An 18,650-nucleotide genomic window follows, 5' to 3' on the forward strand; every position below is an offset into this window, starting at 1 on the left:
AGAGTACGGTTGTGGAGCCCAAAGAACACACAATCTTTCATCCTCTCAGGAAAAGGATGACCTAAATGTCCTGAGCCATATTTCTCAATCTAAAATAATTTCTTCCTTCACTCCAAGGAAAGGTGGTGAAGATGCCAATGGACAATACCACTGCAATGTTTTATATCAACAATCAGGGTTGAGGGGTACTTGTTCCCTTCCCCTGTGTCTCTTAGCAGAGATGATTTGGTATTGGGCTCTTCAGAATCGCATTTTCTTGTTGGTGTCCCATCTGGAGGGAAAGAACAATGTCCTAGCAGACAAACTAAGCAGGTTACAGTCTGCTCCACACGGGTGGGAGCTAAAACCATCAGTAGCAAAGATGATATTTCAAAAGTGAGGTCATCCATCAGTAGACCTCTTTGCCAACCAGCAGAACTCTCTGTCCTCAGTTTGCATCAATGCAAGGTCAGGGTCTTCAGTCACTGGGAGATGCTCTACATCTGGATTAGTTGAACCTAACACTTTATACCTTTCCACCTCCCCTATTAATTACCAAAATATTGCTTGAATTCAGAATGTCACAGAATCTGACAATCATTCTAATAGCCCCGTTCTGGCCTCACCAGATTTGGTTTCCAGACCTCCTGCAATTAGCGGGGACTTCAAATTAGATCTCCCATCCTTGACTGATCTTTTGACTCAACAGAAAGGGCAGTTCCTTCATCCTTCCCTCAATTGCTGAACTTGAAGGCCTGGTTCCTGAAAAACTAGCCTTTTCCCACTTACATTATATCAGTGAAAAATATAACCATCATATGAGCTTCTAGGAAAGATTCTACTAAGAAGCAATATCATAGCAAATGGTTACGGTTCTGTCACTGGGCCTTGGACCAAAACCTTAACCCTCTAGAGTCTTCTATTGATAATGTAATGTCCTTAATGTCTTATCTAGTTTCCACGGGTGTCAAAGTAGACCCGTGCAAACATTACTTATCAGCTATTGGTGCACACCTGAACAGAGAACATAAGTCTTTCCAACGAAGCCATTCAAAGGCACTTTGAGGGCCTCATACGCTTACATCCCCCCTATTTGTGAACCTCCTCCTCAGTGGAATCTCAATGTGGTCTTTTCAGCCCTAATACGAAAACCATTCAAGCCTACGGCCTCATGGGAATTAGAATTTCTAACTTGGAAAATGGCATTCGTAGTAGCCATTACTTCGATTAGGAGGATTGGAGAGCTCCAAGCTCTCTCCTCAAAGGAACCTTTTTTAGTGTTCCATAAGGATAAAGTATTCCTCCGTATGGTCCCCTCCTTTCTACCTAAGGTGGTTTCCGATTTTCATTTAAACAAAAGAAATATGTCTTCCCGTCATTCTTCCTAGAGCACATGCTTCTGCGGCCAAAAAGACATTACATAACCTAGATGTTATAAGAACTTTAAAATGTTATCTAGAAAGGACCAAACACTTCAGAAAAGCACACCAGCTTTTCATTACTTACGCCGGTCCTTCTCCTGGTAAAAAAGTAGCTAAGGCCACCATCGCAAGATGGGTTGTCTCCTGTATCTCCAAACCTTATGATATGAAAGGGCGTGTGACTCTGCAGAGACTTCGAGCTCATTGCACAAGAGCCAAGGCAGGATCTGTAGCCTTCACCAGGCATGTTCCCATTGTAGAAATCTGGGGTACCCTGCTTGCCTTTTGCAAGCACTTTGCTATGGATACATCTTCTAGGAACAATGCAAAATTCGGCCAAGAGGTGCTCCGCATCCTGTTTGCCTGAATCCTGTACATGCCGTCTCTTCCACCCTTACTTATTCTAAAGCTTTTTAGGCTAGTTCAAACCAATTGTCAAGGAGGGAGAGCCAGGATGACATATAAATAAAAAATTACCTTCATGGTGATTCAGGTTCTCTTAATCCAGGCTCTCCCTCCTTCACAACACCCACTCAGCCATCCCCTACAGTAAACATATACTTAAATTCTACTGCCATCGGCGGAAGCACAGGAACTGGTTATGGAACGTTGGTGAAGTAGGTGTAAAGTGTGGGCCCTGTACGCGGAGGGACACACGCGTGTCTTAGTCCCTACCCCTTCTAAAATTCTTAAAGTGACAGCTTTCTTTTGCAACCTGCTTTTCCAGCCCGCCTGCAGATGCAGGTGTTCCCTACCAGTTGGGAAGGAGGGAGAGCCTGGACTAAGAGAACCTGAATCACCATGAAGGTAATTTTTTATATTCTTCATTATGGCCAATATTTTCAGATTATAAAGTTTTTCAATGACTACCGCTTTATTTGTATTTTATTAGGTTTTATATAGCGCTTTACATAAGGACAATAAGAATACATAACAAGCATTAACAGGTGAGCCAAGTATCAGAAAGCAGTATATAGAACACTTTACATGAACAATATGGCATTACATGAGTGGTATTGGACCGTGGTGGGAGAGGTAGTAAAGATATAGGATGTGATGTAGGACTGTCGTGAAGAGACAGCACAGGCGTTAGGATGGTAATTGGAGGAGGTAAGATTTGAGAGAAGTGCTGAAGGAGGAATAGGAGGAGATGGAACGGATAGGGAGACGGGGCCAGGAGTTGAAAAGGGGGCACAGGGCAGTGGAGGGGGAGTGAGAAGGAAGAGATCAGCAGAGCGAAGTGGGTGAGGGGGAGTTTTGAAAGTGAGGAGAGAGGAAAGGTGGTGCAAGACCATAGAGGGATTTAAAGACGAGGCAGAGGAAGTTGAATTTGAGATGGGAGTGAAAGGAGAGCCAGTTTAGCGAGGCGAGCGAAGAGGAGATGTGGTCTTGAGGAGAGCGAAGGCAGAGCGAGCGGATAGCAGAGTGGTAGATGGATTTAAGAGGGGTTAAATGGGTGGAGGGGAGACCGAAGAGTAGAGTGGAGCAGTAGAAGAGTCTAGAGAAGATGAGGGAGGAAATAAGGAGTTTAGTAGCATGGAAGGTTAGGAAGGGACAGACTTTACGGATGTTATAGAGGTGGAAGCGGCAAGAGCGGGCAGTGAGAGCGATATGGTGGGAGAGGGAGAGGTTGGAGTCGATGTGCAGGCCAAGATTGCGGGCGTGAGGAGAAATGGGGAGTTGGGAAGAGGAAAAGAGAATGTGAGGAGGAGGAGAGAGGGGGGGGAGTGTTATCTGGGAAGAAAAGGACTTCCGTTTTGTCAGCATTTCGGGTGAGAAAGTGGGAGGACATCCAAGATTTGAGAGCGGGAAGCAGGAAGAGAGCTTGAGATGGATTTCAGGGGAGAAGGAAGAGAAGGAAAGCAAGAGTTGGGTATCGTCTGCGTAGAAATGGTGAGATATACCAAAGGAGGAGATGATAGGAGCTAAGAAAGAAGTGTAGAGTGAGAAGAGAAACGGGCCGAGGACAGATCCTTGGGGGACGCCATGGTTAAGAGGATGGGTGGGGGAACCACCCCAGGAGACTACAGAGGCGGGGTTGAAAAGATAGGAGGAGAACCAATTGAGGACAGAGTCTTTGAGGCCAAAAGATGAGTGTTAAGGAGTAGAGGATGATCGACAGTGTCAAAGGCAGCTGAGAGGTCGAGAAGAATGAGAATGGAGGAGTGTTTCGAGTAGCGGGCAGAGAGGAGAGAGTTGAGGACAGATGTGAGAGCAGTTTCTGTAGAGTGGTGAGGGCGGAAGCCAGATTGAGTAGTGCGGAGGAGAGAGTGGGTAGAAACAAAGGAGGAGAGTTGAGAATAGACAATGCGTTCAAGGAGTTTAGATAGGAAGGGAAAGAGGGAAATGGGGCGAAAGTTGGAGACAAGGAGGGGGTTGGCAGATGGCTTTTTTAGGATAGGGATGATGGTAGCATGCTTAAAGGAAGAGGGAAAGGTAGATGTGGTTAGACAGGTGTTGAAAAAGGAGGTAAGGTAGGGAATTATGAGGGGGTAGATTTTAGGAATTAGGGAGGTGGGAATGGGGTATTTAGCCATTAGCCTCCTCTGTAGTGAATACTAGTTACTCTTTTCTTGGGAACCCTGCTCTTGCAGCAAGCCAGGCCGGAAAACTGCTCTAAAGGTATGGCATAAAACAGCAAAAGAATGTTGAATCATAATACGCAAAGCTGCCATTATGCATCTGTGTAGGCACCCTACTGGTGTAACCGGCCCACCGGCAGTTTGATTTTCCACCTAGTGGTCCAGTCCAAGAACTGCTCCTCATGTACATCCTTTTTAAATGCATTTTCTTTACATATTTGTCTCCTTTGTGTTCATTTGAACAGAAGCAATGTAAAAAAAAGTTCTGTTTAGCACACGTCTGCCTTCTTGGTGGCCTCATTACATGTGTGTATGCAAGAAAAGAGGAAAGGTCACAATGGTTACTGGGATAAAGTGGGTGGCAGATGCAAAACCAGAGATGTTGATACAGATGAGAAGTTACCATGTCCTGATTGCTGGTATGGTTTGGCATTGATATTTGAGTATGTGTTTTATCTGAAAGGGAGTGTAAGGCAGGCATGGTATCAAACAGTAAGACAGACACAAGTGATAACAGTTCAAGGGTGTTTATTGAACTTCAAATGGGTTTGAAAAACATCTATACAATCCTAAATCTAAATATGGGAGCAAGCTACGACCATCAAACAATAATAATAATGCAGTCCTAGTCCTGTCTGTCAAAATAAAAGGGCCTATACTAATAAACCTATTGCCAATCGTTACTTATAAATACAAATAGTGTGGGAAACAATGTTACGCAAAAGAAAAGTGTTAAAAAAATATGTCAGGATATTCAAGCCATTGATTTGCATTCCCGAAGTTTTCAGCACAGGACAAGTCGGCACACTCTGGCTTCCCTAGCACGAGGATGCAGTTCAAAACTTCTACATCAGGGCCTCCTGTTCCAAATTGCCATTCAAAGTCCTTCTTTCAGAGGGCCTGATGCAACACAACATACATTAAAGTTCTGTTCTTCTCAGGATTTCACATGTAAACCGTCTCAGGTGATTTACTGTTCATGCCGGACTGTGACCCACTTTAACACAAAACCTTCTTGGGTGATTTACTGTTAATCCGGGTCCCCCTCTACCGGGCTCACGTTTTCAACATTCCTTATTCATCAAAATCGAAGACTTTCGACTGTGCATTGTATCGGTCTCCCCAACTCACTGGCTGTGTTGGTTCGACTGATGCTGCTTTGTTCTTGGAGCAAAGAACGGTACCGCAGCGGCTGGCACTTCTCCCTGCCTTGATTGTTGGCGCAGAAGTGCCCTGGGTATCTCTGACACAATGCAGGATTCTTCAGCCTGGTTTCCTGGTCTTATGCTTTCTGTTCTTGAGGTTTCTTGAAAGTAACGGTTCCTTGTCGAAAAGGTCAAGGGAGCTTCCCTTCTTGCGATTCCCTTCTGTTTTGCGGTCTTCATTCTCACATTAAACTGCCTTCTTGAAACTGCTATTTTACTTGTGTGCTTTGCCTTGCTCAGTGTGCCCTCATGCTCCGCCTTTTATCCGTGTGGGGAAGCTTAATGGAAGTCAGGTGTGTGTGATGGTCAGTAATTGCCTGACCATTGTATTGGGACACGTCGGGTATATTGCTCGAGTGTTAGTCTGTTTTCTCTTAAAGCGGTCTGTCCGTGTGAAAGTGTTTGTGTTTAAAAAGTGAGGCGTAGAGTTCCTAAATATCCTACAGGGTAGGAAGGGGCAAAGGTGTTACAGGGAAGGGGATACCGCTTCTCACCATCCGGTGTCCCACTCCCAGAAGACCCCACACCCAGGTGATCCTCCTGCACTGGTCCACCCCCAGGAACTGGATCCAAAATCGATGGCCATGTCCTGGCCCACCTGGATGACAGATCCCCGGGGACTAGTGGGTGAGCCACCTTCTGGTTTCTCACTGGAGATACCAAGATCTAATCACACCATTGCAAAATAGGGTGTGCCTCTGATTTGGGCGCTGTTATAGTTAAATATGTTCTCTTCTGCATGGCTCTCTTATTAAGGTGGTGTTGGATGGTCGGTGTGTGTAATGTAAGGTGGTAGGAGATTTTGACATGAGTTGGTTAGTGGGGGAGGAGGAGGTTTGGATTAGGAAAGATTCATGACATGGTGCTTTAGTGCTAGAGTTTGCCAGTAGCTGTAGTTCCAGTCTGTTGTAAATCTGTGCATGGGTTTTTAGCAAGTTTGTCATCTTAGGACCCAGAGTTATTGTTGGTCTAGGTTGTGTTTTAAAGCAATAGTAGGACTGACCAGCCAAAGGAGTCCCATCTCCCAAGTTCAATTGAAGTGTTGTGCACTGCTCTGAGGCATGTGGTGGTGAGTCTAATCTGAAAGGGTTGAATCTCAGTTGTTTTGCCCTTTGCCCGGAAAATTGTTCCTGTGGTTCATTGCAGGAGGTAATTTTGGATCCAGGTCTGTGATATTCATCTGTATTGTAATATGCCTGAAGGGCCTTCATTTGGGTGAGTGTTTATCATTTAGTTTCTTGGGTGAAGTTAGCACTAGGATCACTGCTGGTGGTTGTTGCTCTATTTAGTCCAGTCTTTGAGTGTCGTTTCTAGGGTTTGGGATGCGTTCTTGCAGAGAGCCAAGTTTAAGCAGATTTTCTGCACAGATGCCTAGTGATTGAGTTTTTGAGCTTTGGTAGACAAAGAAGGAAGATCCACATTTGAAACTTGTTATTGCTACAAAAGCTCCAGGTTTCCTCGTTCCTCAAAGTCCGTCTTCAGTTTTCTGTAGGACTGGTCCCTCCTTTGCCTATCGTTAACACCTGCAGTGCATGATCACGGGGTGCTCTCCATGATTCCGGTGAGCCTCTACGTGGCAGTTCTTGAAGGTGTAATCTTCATACTTCCAATGTTCTTCCTTGTCCGACTCCTTTGTTTGTTTTCTAAATAAGGATTAGAGGTGAAGTGTAGGACTATGGAATGTGTGTGGGTTATGGGATTTCCAGGGCTGCACCCTAGGTGGTCGTCCTTATCCCCACCAGAGGGGGAGTCCCTCCCCACGATCCCCCAGCATGAAACCACACCTAGAGGAACTTTTGGGCAGTTGCCTCACCTTCCTAGCCTCGGGCGACAGGGCTCCCCTTGGGGAGAAGTGACAACACCTTGCTTGCGAGTGATTACAGCAGGTCATGGCCTGAAAGGGGCCTACAATGTTGTCTCGTTCCTATTCATAAGGAATGATTAAATCCAGCCTACCACACAAGGTGCCCAAGACCTAATATGTATCCAGCAGGATGAGTGCAGATTGAATGTTTGTGTTGCTTTGTATTACTATGTCTTGTCTCTTTTCCGCCATGCTTACATTAAATTCTGTCCTTCTGGGATTGTACCCCAATATGATGCGAAGCAGCATTATAGGTTTTCTCCACCTAAGCAGCACCTCCCTTGCGCATGCTCCCTGACCTAATCATCACTTCTTTACACTGCACAGACAAGGCGCGAGGATCATGGAGCATGCATGTAACTTTGTGTGCACACCTACGTTTTGTTTGTTTTTCACTAGCTTTTTATGCCCTGTACTGCAGCTTTAAGAGGTAAGTATCATGTGAAGGACCTTTTGCATTCACAGACCCACAATCTCTCAGCCTGGACAATTTCTGACTGATCTGCTCAATGCTCTCACTCCCAGTTCTCTCATACAGAGACTTATGCGCTGGCAATAGTTGTTCAAGATATCAAATACAGATTGTTTTACGCAGCTTATTGCTGGAAAGGGAAGTGTCCAAACGCTCTTCTTACATGCTCCCCCCGTGAGGGTATGTTTTGAATTGGCAAGGGGTTAGCTCTGCTGTCCTCCACAGGATTATCATTCGAGGTGCCAAGTAAGACTAACTCCGGCACTAGAGCTTAGGGGGAGCCTCCACACCAAACTCTTAGGCATGCCCTGATTTGCTGCTTCAACATGCTAAATCTAGCCACAAGCTTGAGGTTTATGGTGTGGCTCTAGGGAGTACTTCTGCTTCAACATTACACAGTCATCAGGATGACGTACTGGCTCAGTGCTGTGAGATCTTGCTTCATATCCAGACAAATCAGGAGGCCATGCAGTCTCCTTGGCGAGGCACAAAATACGTGGCTACTCACTGCTTGCGTTTGCCATGCTGTATTACAGCCAAAACCCGTCCCTACACATTAGGGCAGAGACCTACAACTTGCGTCTCGCCAGAATTTGGTACTGTGCTTCCTAGTGCTGGCTGAAGTTGTAGTCCAAAACATCAGGCCAAACGTTGCAGACCCCTGCATTAGGATGAGGAAAATGGCAGAAAAGCACTAGAGACATGGTGACAAAATAGTGAACATACACAGTGAAAAAGAAGGAAATTCGTCCAAGTAAGACGTGGCAATGAAAAAGCAGCACTCAGTGGCTTTAGGCAAGCCACCTTCCTTGAAGGAGGAAATGGCCAGGATGGAGGAATCAACAGCCGCATGTCATCTCGAGTAGATGCTTAAAGACCCAAGTCTCTGGTCAAGGTGTGTGAATAGGGGTTTGGGGGGATTGGATTTTACAGGTACTTTCCTAGTTGGTTTCGTACCATCAGTACAATGGTCGTCATATACTGCACTCTTGTATTTTGTCCTTCAGTGCACTCCGTGTAACCTGTCCTACAGGCCGCCGGATCAATGTCTTAATGTGCACAATCTGCTCTCAAAGTACTGTTAGACTGTTACGTTTTTGAACTTTAGTCCCATAAAGATTTTGCTGGCTTTCTTGGGTCTTTAGACTTTATTGTTCTAACAAAGGATCTCCTACGGAAGTCCCTCTTCGAATTGATTGTGTTCTCCCATGTATTCCTCATGTTATGATATTATATCTCGCCAGCTTTGCTGCTTCAGAATTGATTTTCTCTCGATAGAGGGCGCTGTATGTGATGCCGTTGCGTCGATGTCCCTAGAGGGCCTCCATCGAGCATCGTTTCTGGACTCCAGGCACCGTACCGATGACTGCAGGTCCTGTCAAGCCATGATAGAGAAAGCTCACAGGGATCGCAGAGGTAAACTTGCGGTGGGGAGGGTGGCTGCGAAGTCTGCTTCGAAGAAAGAGAAAAAGTCTGGTAAGTCTAGAGACTCCTCCCGGCGTAAGAAATCAGAGGTCCTGATCGAGGAGTAGGCAGTCTTAGTATTCCTCAATGAAGGCAAAGAAGAGACGTCACAGGTCTCCTTCTTGATCCGATTCCTCTACTGAGACAATCAGATGCCTTACAAAATCTGATTCCCCAAGAAAATGGAATGCATTTAGATCACAGATGATGGGTATTTTCGAGAATGTGGCCTCGACACCCTTGAAAGAATTGCACACAAGCCAGGCACCGGTCGCTCTTTCGGACGAAAAAGGGAAGTCGAGGGCTACTGCTTTGAAGCCGAACATGCAGCCGGCAATCCGTCGAGAGAGTTCTCGACCCAACGAGAAGTCGTCGAGAGTATCTACTCAGGAACCTAATCCTTCTTCGGTACCACCAAAGAAACACAAATCGTCGAAGAACTTGATAACTTTGTCAACTCCATCGGACTGCGACATCTCAGCGCCATAGTCAAAGGCAATGCCGAGTAAACCGGCGCCATTTTCAAAGCTGTTTTCGACACCATGGACGGATACTTCGACTTTGTCAAGGCCTTTGCCCATCAAGGACAAGGTTTACAGACCTGTTCCGAAGTCTGTCTTCAATCTATGCGGAGGATCAGCCCTCTGAAGAGGATTCCCCTCATTTTGGGTTACAATTTGACACTAAGAATGTGCCAGAAGAGCTCATTAATAGTAAAGAGTCCAAAATGAGAGACCGTTTATGATTCTCTCCAGTCGGCTAGTGGTTTTGACACCTCGCCAGAACTGGAATTTGGCAGGCCTGACCCTTCTGAGTATGCAGATTCGTCCTATAGAAATCGCATGAATAGGGTCACAGAGTTTATGGGTTGGAGGAGAGCTTCTCCTACATATGGACATGATGACATGACTGACATCCTAGACCCAAGGCCCTCAGAAGGACCCAATTTTGCCCTTCCACAAAGCCCTTTCAAGGAAGTTCACTGCAAATTGGGAGGCCTCGGAATCTGGACCTGCAGTTAACAGAAACTACGCAAGTAGTACAGGCCTTCCTGCAGTGATTCAGAATACCTGACCAAGCACCACACACCTGAGCTTGGAGTTCAGGTCGCCACATCAACCAGGCATTCGGCTTAACCCTCTATCCCCCCAGATAGAGATGACAAGAAGGTTAGATGCCTGGGCACGTAAGGTTTTACGTTGGGCAACATGGCCTTGAAATCTACCAAAGTCACTTGTACTCTTTCCAGATTCATTATACCCTGTGGTACTGTGTTGCCATGGCGGCTGATCACATTCCGGAAGGCGAAGAAAGAGGTGGCTTCCTGGCTATAATTAAGGATGGAAAGGAGGCAATGGGAGAATGTCTCCAGACAGGTTTGGATACTGCTGACAGCATCAGCAGATCCATGACTGCTAGCACCATACTACGCAGGTTTGCATGGTTGAGGAAGTCTGGGTTTGCACCGGATGTGCAGGTCAGACTGCTCAACATGCCCTTTGACAGCTCGAGGTTGTTCGGCAGCAAGGCGGATGAGAGTCTGGAGAAGCTGCAGACCTACAAGGCGGCAGATAAATCCCTTAGTGCCTCCGTTCGACAACCTCAACAACCCTATTCAGGCTCATCTTCCTGGAGGGGTCGTTCTTTTCGTTTCTATTCCTCAATTGGTAGAGGAAGAGGACAGGCCAGGCAAAGGGGACAAAGAAGATTCCCTCGTGGTGGACAAGGAAGGGGTGCTAAATCAGCTGAGGTTCTCGATGGCAGTTCTCATTTTCAATTTCGAGTTCTGCCATTCGGGCTGACCTGTGCCCCAAGGGTTTTCACTAAGTTAATGGCGGTAGCGGCAGCGAGTCTCAAGAGATAGGGGATTCACGTCTACTCCTTCCTGGACGATTGGCTGATCGGCACTCGTTCAACCGAACAAGCCCAGGAATATCTGAGTATCACCTGCACTCCCTTCACAGACTGAGCTTCTCCCTGAATTACAGGAAGTCCCATATGATACCATTCCAAAGACTCCAATTCATTGGAGCAGTCCTGGATAGTCTCGGAAAGCCTCTCCTGCCGAGGTGAGAGCTGAACACATTCAGCAGATGGTTACAAAATTCCATAATGCCCAGCATCTTCTGGCCTTTGATTTTTTGAGGTTGCTCGATCTCATTGCATCCTGCATTTTTCTGGTGCCAGAGGCCAGTTTGAGAATTACATCCCTTCAATGGGCTTTCAGGACTCTGTGGTCCCAATTCTCAGGAAATATGTCAGACCAACTGCAAGTTCGGAGTAGAGTGGCTCAGGACCTTCTATGGTGGGCTTGCAAAGACAACATTCTCAAGGGAGCATCTTTTTGGCAACCTTGGCTGAAGATAAAGGTAGTGACGGACGCCTCACTCATTGGGTGGGGAGACCACGCCAACAAACTGGCAATCAACGGTCGTTGGTCTCCATCGGAGTCCAAACTACACATCAGCCTGGTGGAGCTGAGGACAATCAGGCTAGCAATGAAGGCCTTTCTTCCATCTGTACGGGGAAGTAACGTCCTGATAATGATGGACAACATAGTGGCCATGTACTACCTCAACAAGAGAGGTGTAGGGTCACTACCACTGTGCATATAGGCAATGCAGCTCTGGTTCTGGGCAATACAAGAAGGAATCTCTGTCAGCAATTTACCTAGCGGCAGAGCAGAAAAAAGCAGCGGACGCTCTGAGCAGGCAAAGCAGTCTCCCACAAGTGGGAACTAGCTCAGGAAGTCCTTAATGAGATCTTCACCCTTTGGGGAACCCCCTCATGTGGATCTGTTTGTGACCGGTGCCACCCGGAAGTGCGACCTGTATTGCTCAAGGGAATTTCCCCCAAGAGGAGCTCTAGGAGACGCGTTTGTGGTTTACTGGGATTTTACACTCCTGTATGTGTTTGCTCCAGTCCCTGTCATTCCTCATGTGTCCAGGAGGTTGAGAAAGTTCGGGAAATCCATGATCCTAATTGCTCCGGATTGGGCCTGGAGGACGTGTTACCCGGACCTTCTGGCCATGTCCATCTGCCCTCCAATATGTCTTCCACAAAGAGAGTATCTTCTGTCGCAAGAGGAAGGTCGGGTTCTCCATCCAGAGGTCAAAATGCTCAGTCTTCACACATGGTTTCTGAGAGGCTGAGATACAAGGATTGGGACCTCCCGGATCACATAATGGAGATTTTGCTTTCGGCCAGAAGGCCAGCAACCAAATCCGTGGACTGGTGCCATTGGAATAAATTCAGCAACTGGTGCAGGGATAAGAATGTGGATCCATCCCAATGTGGCACACCTATGGTGCTTTCTTTCCTATTGCATTTAGCCAATCTGGGGTTCCAGATTGGAACCATAAAGGGATACCTGGCAGCACTTTCCATTTTGAAGCGCTCCTCGGAAGAGGATTCCGATTTTAAAATCCCCTTGATTGTACAATTTCTAAAGGGACTTACTAATGTATACCCTCCTGTTCCATTTAATGTACCTGTTTGGGACCTAAACCTTGTATTAAAATTCCTGAAATGTATCCCATTCATGTCCTTAAGGCTCCTAACATTGAAAACAGTCCTACCTATAGCATTAACATCAGCCTGCAGGGTGAGTGAGCTGCAGGCTCTTTCTTGCAAGCCTCCTCCTACTACGTTCTATAAAGATAAGGTCATCCTCAGGGTAAAACCATGGTTTCTACCGAAGGTAGTTCTCCGACTTCCATCTGTCGCAGAAGATAACGCTACCAACTTTCTGTCTTCCTCCTCATTCAGGAAAAGAAGAGGAGAGACTACATAAGCTAGACCCGAAAAGGGCTCTTAGCTTTTACATTTCAAGAATAGATAATTCCGACAGGATGATCAACTTTTTACTGAGTATACTGTCACCAAATTGGGCCTGGTAGTCGCCAAACAGACAGTTTCCTGGTGGATCATACTGGCCATTGGAGGATGTTATAGACTTGTGGGAAAGGACCCGCTGGAAGGCCTTAAGGGCTCATTCCACAAGGGGTAGAGCAACCTCTGCGGCTCTTCAAAGGGATGTTGCAATAAATGACATCTGTTAAGCGGCCACTTGATCGTCCATTCATACGTGCAGTCAGGGAGGGCTTTTTGCTAAAGCAGTCCGCCATTTGGTCCATGATTAAAATGATTGATACTCCCACCTCCAAATGGTTACTGCTTTGGGAGTCTATCGTAAAATGAGGAATATGAGGGAGGACAAAATCCATTCGAAGAACAAGTTACTTACCCGTGGTAACGTTCTTTCGATTGGATGTTCTTCCCACTTGTTCCTCATCGCCCCTCCCAGCCTACCCCACGGTACAATTTACGTGTATTACTCTGTGGCCCACGGTTTTGGGTATGCTTAGTTAATCCCTCGAATAAGGGGGAAAGGAAAAAACAACTGAAGCCAATGGGCGCTGCATGCGCTATTTATGCTGACGATTAAGTCGACGCTCGACGGAGGCCCTCGAGGGACATGAACACGACAGCATAGAGCGCCCTCGGTCGAGAGAAACATTTTTATGAAGCAGCAAAGCTGGCGAGATATAATATTATAAGATGAGGAATGCGTGGGATGAACATCTAATCGAACGAACGTTAGCAGGAGTAAGTAACTTGTACTTCTTTCGTATGTGCTGCCCTTAGTATCCATTATGGCTCCCAGTGTTGGGTTGATACTTAAGCGCTTCCCATTGTGCCCACAGGTGAGTTGTCCCACCTTGAAAGTTGGTTGGGGAGTAGGCTGGTGGCAAGCATACATTTTGTTTTGGAATACACCTTACTGTATCCTTTTTATTGTGTCAGAAACCAAAAGGGCAATTTATGATGGCCATCGGTATACTAATGCCTCTCATAAGTCAATCAAACCGTCATTTTGTTAGTGGGCTTTCTTTGTTTGAATTGACCTTGAGGAGCAGACAAAATTGATATTCTTTTAGACTGGATGTGGGCATTTCAGACGTCTCTATCCACATGTGCGTGGCTCTGCCAGAGTGTTTGGCATTCAGCTGGCCATCCACATTTTGATGCTCAGTTGTGTAGTGCTGTGCATGCTTACCCCAAGCCCATTTGTGTGTGTATGCCGAGGGAGACCCCAGGTAGCTGAACACATACATTTGGTAAAATGTACATGGAACACTACTGGAGAGATGGCTGCTCCTGAGAATTCTGACTGTTGTGCTGGCCGAGTACTCTCCTTTTGTGGGTGCCTCTCCATGCTGAAGAAAAAAAGGTGTGAGAGTGCACTAGAATTCCATGCATTCTGTGCTAAGGCTTTCCCTGAAGTCTTCTTGTTCACATTGACTTTTCTGGGCCTATGATGGGAGTCTCTCTAATGCCTCGCTGGACTCTTTAGTGGCTTGCTGCTGACCACCTCAGTTCTGCTCCTTTGCTGAACATTGTAGATTACATCTTGCATCTCCCCTCCTGGTCCTGGGAGGATAGTTTATGGGCAACGCACTCCTCTTGGCAATAAGACGATGCAGAGCAACACATGTTCGATCCCCGGGTCCGTGCTTAGAAACCTCTGGGTATTAAGCGTGTTATAAATAACCAATTAAAATTTTAGGGCTGTTCATGCTGCCCTGGCGTATTCTTTGTCTCCATCTGAGATGGCTCCGACCTGCTTGCTAGGTCCTGTCTGTGTGCCTTGGTGGTTGTTGCTGTTACTCAGCTCCCTGCTTCTTGGGGTGTCTGCATAGTTTCCTTCATTGCTCGGAATCCCATCACCTTGGCTCTGGCTACTCCAGGGACTCTGAACATAGACCCCAACTGCTGCCTAAGCAGACCTTCTCCTGACACTGAAACCTACCTATCCATCTGCGCTTCCTGGGCCTTTTCACCAGCATCAATCACTTTGCGTTGCTGTCTCCCATTCTTCTGAACCAGATTGTATCCCTGTTGCTCTTTTCCATGGTCGCCTGGCTCTAAGGGCTTGAGTCCCTTTCTGCCTCAGTCTTCCTCTGGGCCTCTTAAAAGAAACTTGGTCCTGATCTCCTCTGATGGGATACTCAGACCCCGCAGCTGGATGGTGGCCATTGTCTGTGTACCTGTGGACTGTGAATAGCATATACTTCTCTTTTCACTATGACCACGATATACCTATTGTGTATGTCCCCCTAAATCCTATGTAAACATTTCTGGGGCTTTTAGAGTGGCAATTACATGTACTTACCTGTAACCCGTCATTGTATTTTTGTGCCCCTTAGACCCTGGAGGTTTTACAGCAATCTTGGTATTTTATGGCATTCCTGTAATATTGTATGCATTTAAGTCTGATAAACCAATGCCACTTCCATTACTGTGCCTGAATGTGCGTCTCGGCTCCTATTGATTTTAAATCTGTTAAAATCAGGAGAGGATGCTCTATGAGGGGATTAGATCAAATCTGCCTTCCAAGAATGAGAAATTAAGGAATTTCTCTTTGCATGTTCCCTGCCACAGATACAAAACCACAGTGCGACCTCCCCACACAGCCATAGAGCAGTCGCCAGACCACATCTCACCAATCAAGTCCCTTCCAGCTGCCGACGTGTGAGCTGATGGTCCTTTGGCTGTGATCCCCTTTCTATAGGGGCAGAAGGCATTGTGGCATGTTCATGGTTCCCTGGCATTCTCACATGCACTCTCTCGGCTCCAGAGGCAAAGGGCAGCTCCAGAAGGAGTAGCTCCAAACCGTGTTGGCTGTGTTGGAGAGTGTGAAGCCTGTAGCCGTCAACCGCCAGCGACTTACAAGGTAGGCGAGATCTGGACAGGGGGAACAGCAATTACTGCTCCCCACTAGACTGTCCAGCCCATCTTATCTTATTATATTATCTAAGGGCCTGTAGTCTGTTGCATACATCTTGTATTTCGCTGGTTACCTTAAAAACAATCAGTTTTAAATACTACTGCATTTACTGCCCCCTTATTGGGCCACCCTCCCTCTATCCACACTTAGCCTGACTGTAGGTAGCTAGCCATATCTCGCATTCTAACTTTGTGTTTAACTAGCCATACATACCATTTACCCAGATTTGCTTTTAAACCTTCAGTTTCACTGTTTCTACATCTACTTTAAATACCGGCTTGCGTCACATCTAGATCGGGTTGGGAATATTAGCTTGCCTCCCATCTAGACAGGATTTATAATATTAGCCTCTGTCAAATCTAGACAGGATTGTGAATATTAGCCTGCATCAACTTTAGACCGGATTGTGAATATTAGCCAGCGCCACATCTAGACAGGATTAGCCAGTGCCACATTTAGATAGAATTGTGAATGTTAGCCTGCGTCACATCGAGACAGGATTGTGAATATTAACCAGTGCCACATCTAGACAGAATTGTGAATATTAGCTTGCGTCACATCTAGACAGGATTGTGAATATTAGCTTGAGAAATATCTAGACAGGATTGTGAATATTAGGCTGCGTCACATTTAGATAGAATTGTGAATATTAGCTTCCGTCTCATTTAGCCAGGATTTTGAATATGAACCTGCATCACATTTAGATAGAATTGTGAATATTAGCCTGCGTCACATCTAAACAGGATTGTGAATATTAGTGCCACATTTAGATGGAATTGTGAATATTGGCTTGCGTCACATCTAGACAGGATATATTTGTTATCCTTCCTTTGATTTTGAAAGTCTTTTTTAAAATCCATATCATTCACTGCCAGTAACCTTTACAAAGTGCACAGTATCGTTCTTAATTGCGCATGTCTTTTTACATTGGTTTTAGGAGTGTTAGATCTTTTCTAGGCCCTTAACTTTTTTCTCCTTATACCGTGACATACTTATTTGACGTGTTGCTTAGTACATTAATTATATGAGGGAGAGAGACTTTCGTTGTGTATTTTATTGTCTGCGGGTGGCTAGTTTTACCTTCAAACTAGCCTTCTCCCCTCCTAATAGTTGATTCGGACACCTCTGTCACGTTATGGACTAACTTGGCTGACACAATTTGTGCACGTTACTGGATTAGTCTTTTGAACCCCTCACCAGAGATCTTACGAAAAATCTCCCTAACAGGGACCACTTCCCAGTACCACCAGGTAATGGTACCACTGTATAACAAATGCAATAAAATAAAATAAACTGTAACCCTGACATAATGACTTGATTGCCTGAACAATCCACCACTTTAATATGGACTTTGAGGGACTCAGATGAATACAAAAAGAGACATAGTAAAACAGGATATAAAGAATTTAGGAATGCGATCTAGAGAGGTGGTGTAGAAGAAGAGAAAATGGAGCATTGAGCTATAGCCCAGTCCCTGTCCCAGGTAAGGCAGCAAATGAAGCTTACTGGATGTATCACTAGCAGCTGGGTGCTATAACCCATACACTGATTGGCAAACTAGGCTAAGGAAAGGTGTAATCTGTTTAGATATTGTGGCGGGTTGGAAGTAGGAGTCTTGACACTTTAAGGACATTTTAGTGTTTTTAATGAAATTGCATGGATAAGGCATAACTTTCCCCATCTCTAAAGGGGTCACCTTACATATCTAAAAGAACCAAGGGTGCTCGTCAGTCGTTATGACGTCCCAAAGTTAAAATATCCCCGGTCCAAACCAAACTCTACTTGACCCTACCACTAAGATAAACAACTTACTTATTGAAGAGAAGATCCTTATTCTCTTGAGTTGGTGTATTCACCAATAGTCTCTGGATTGAATGTGTCTGTTTCACCTGTTTCCTCTCCACCTCCATGAGCTCTTTTAATTCTTGAGCAACACTCCTGGCTTGTATCCTTTCTTTAAAAATATTGGGAGAAACCAGAAGGTGTCTCAACCACTAGTCCCCGGGGATCTGTCATCCAGGTGGCCAGGACACAGCTGTCACTTTTGGATCCAGTTCCTGAGGGTGGAACAGTGTGGCAGGATCCGCCTTGGTGAGGGGCTTTCTGGGAGTGGAAGTGGGACACCGGAGGGTGAGACGCGGTATCCCCTTCCCCGTAACACCTTTACCCCATCCTATCAAGTAGCATACCTAGAACTCTACCCCTCTCCCCCTTTTACAACACGAACACTTTCACACTGATAGCCTGCTATGGGAGAAAACAGACTAACACTCAAGCAGTATCCATGATGTGCCTCAATAAAATGGTCAGGCAATTACTGACATCACGCACACCTGACTCCCAATAAGCTTCCCCACACGGATAAAAGGCAGAGCCCAAGAGCACACTCTGAGCGAGGCAAAGCACACAAGGAAACAGCAGTTTCAAGATGGCAGCTGAACCAGAGCAGAACGACAGCAAAACAGGAGGGGATCGCAAGGAGGGAAGTTCCCTGAACTTTCCGACGAGGAACTATTACTTTCAAGAAACCTCGAGATTAGAATGCGGAAGACCAGAAAACCAGGCTGAAGAATCCTGCATTGTGTGTCGGAAATACCCAGGGCCCTCACGCGTCAATAATGAAGGCGGGTAGAAAAACTAGCCGCTGTGGTACCGTTCTTGGCTCCAAGAACAAAGCAGCGTCAGTGAAATCAATATAGGTGGTTATTTGGGGAGACCGATTCAAGACTGATCTGTGTTGAAGCCAAGGTTAAAAGCAGCAACATTGTATGGCGAGCGCTCGAATAAACATTGTTAAAATGCGTGTGATAAAGGACACAAGTCAAGTTGAACTGCTGATGAAACCGAGATCAAATACCTCTGACAGAATGGTC

At 46.0% G+C, this 18,650-nt stretch overlaps 1 protein-coding gene across 1 annotated transcript in view; it reads left to right on the forward strand.

The window, feature by feature from the left end:
• The window catches only part of LOC138503100 (protein argonaute-3), a 2,065,845-nt gene that overhangs the window by 1,566,049 nt on the left and 481,146 nt on the right, over window positions 1-18,650 (forward strand). The gene's annotated exons all lie outside the window — the stretch shown is intronic.

This window comes from Ambystoma mexicanum, chromosome 11, assembly GCF_040938575.1.
Source record: "Ambystoma mexicanum isolate Mex_15411 chromosome 11, UKY_AmexF1_1, whole genome shotgun sequence".
Lineage (NCBI taxonomy): Eukaryota > Metazoa > Chordata > Amphibia > Caudata > Ambystomatidae > Ambystoma > Ambystoma mexicanum.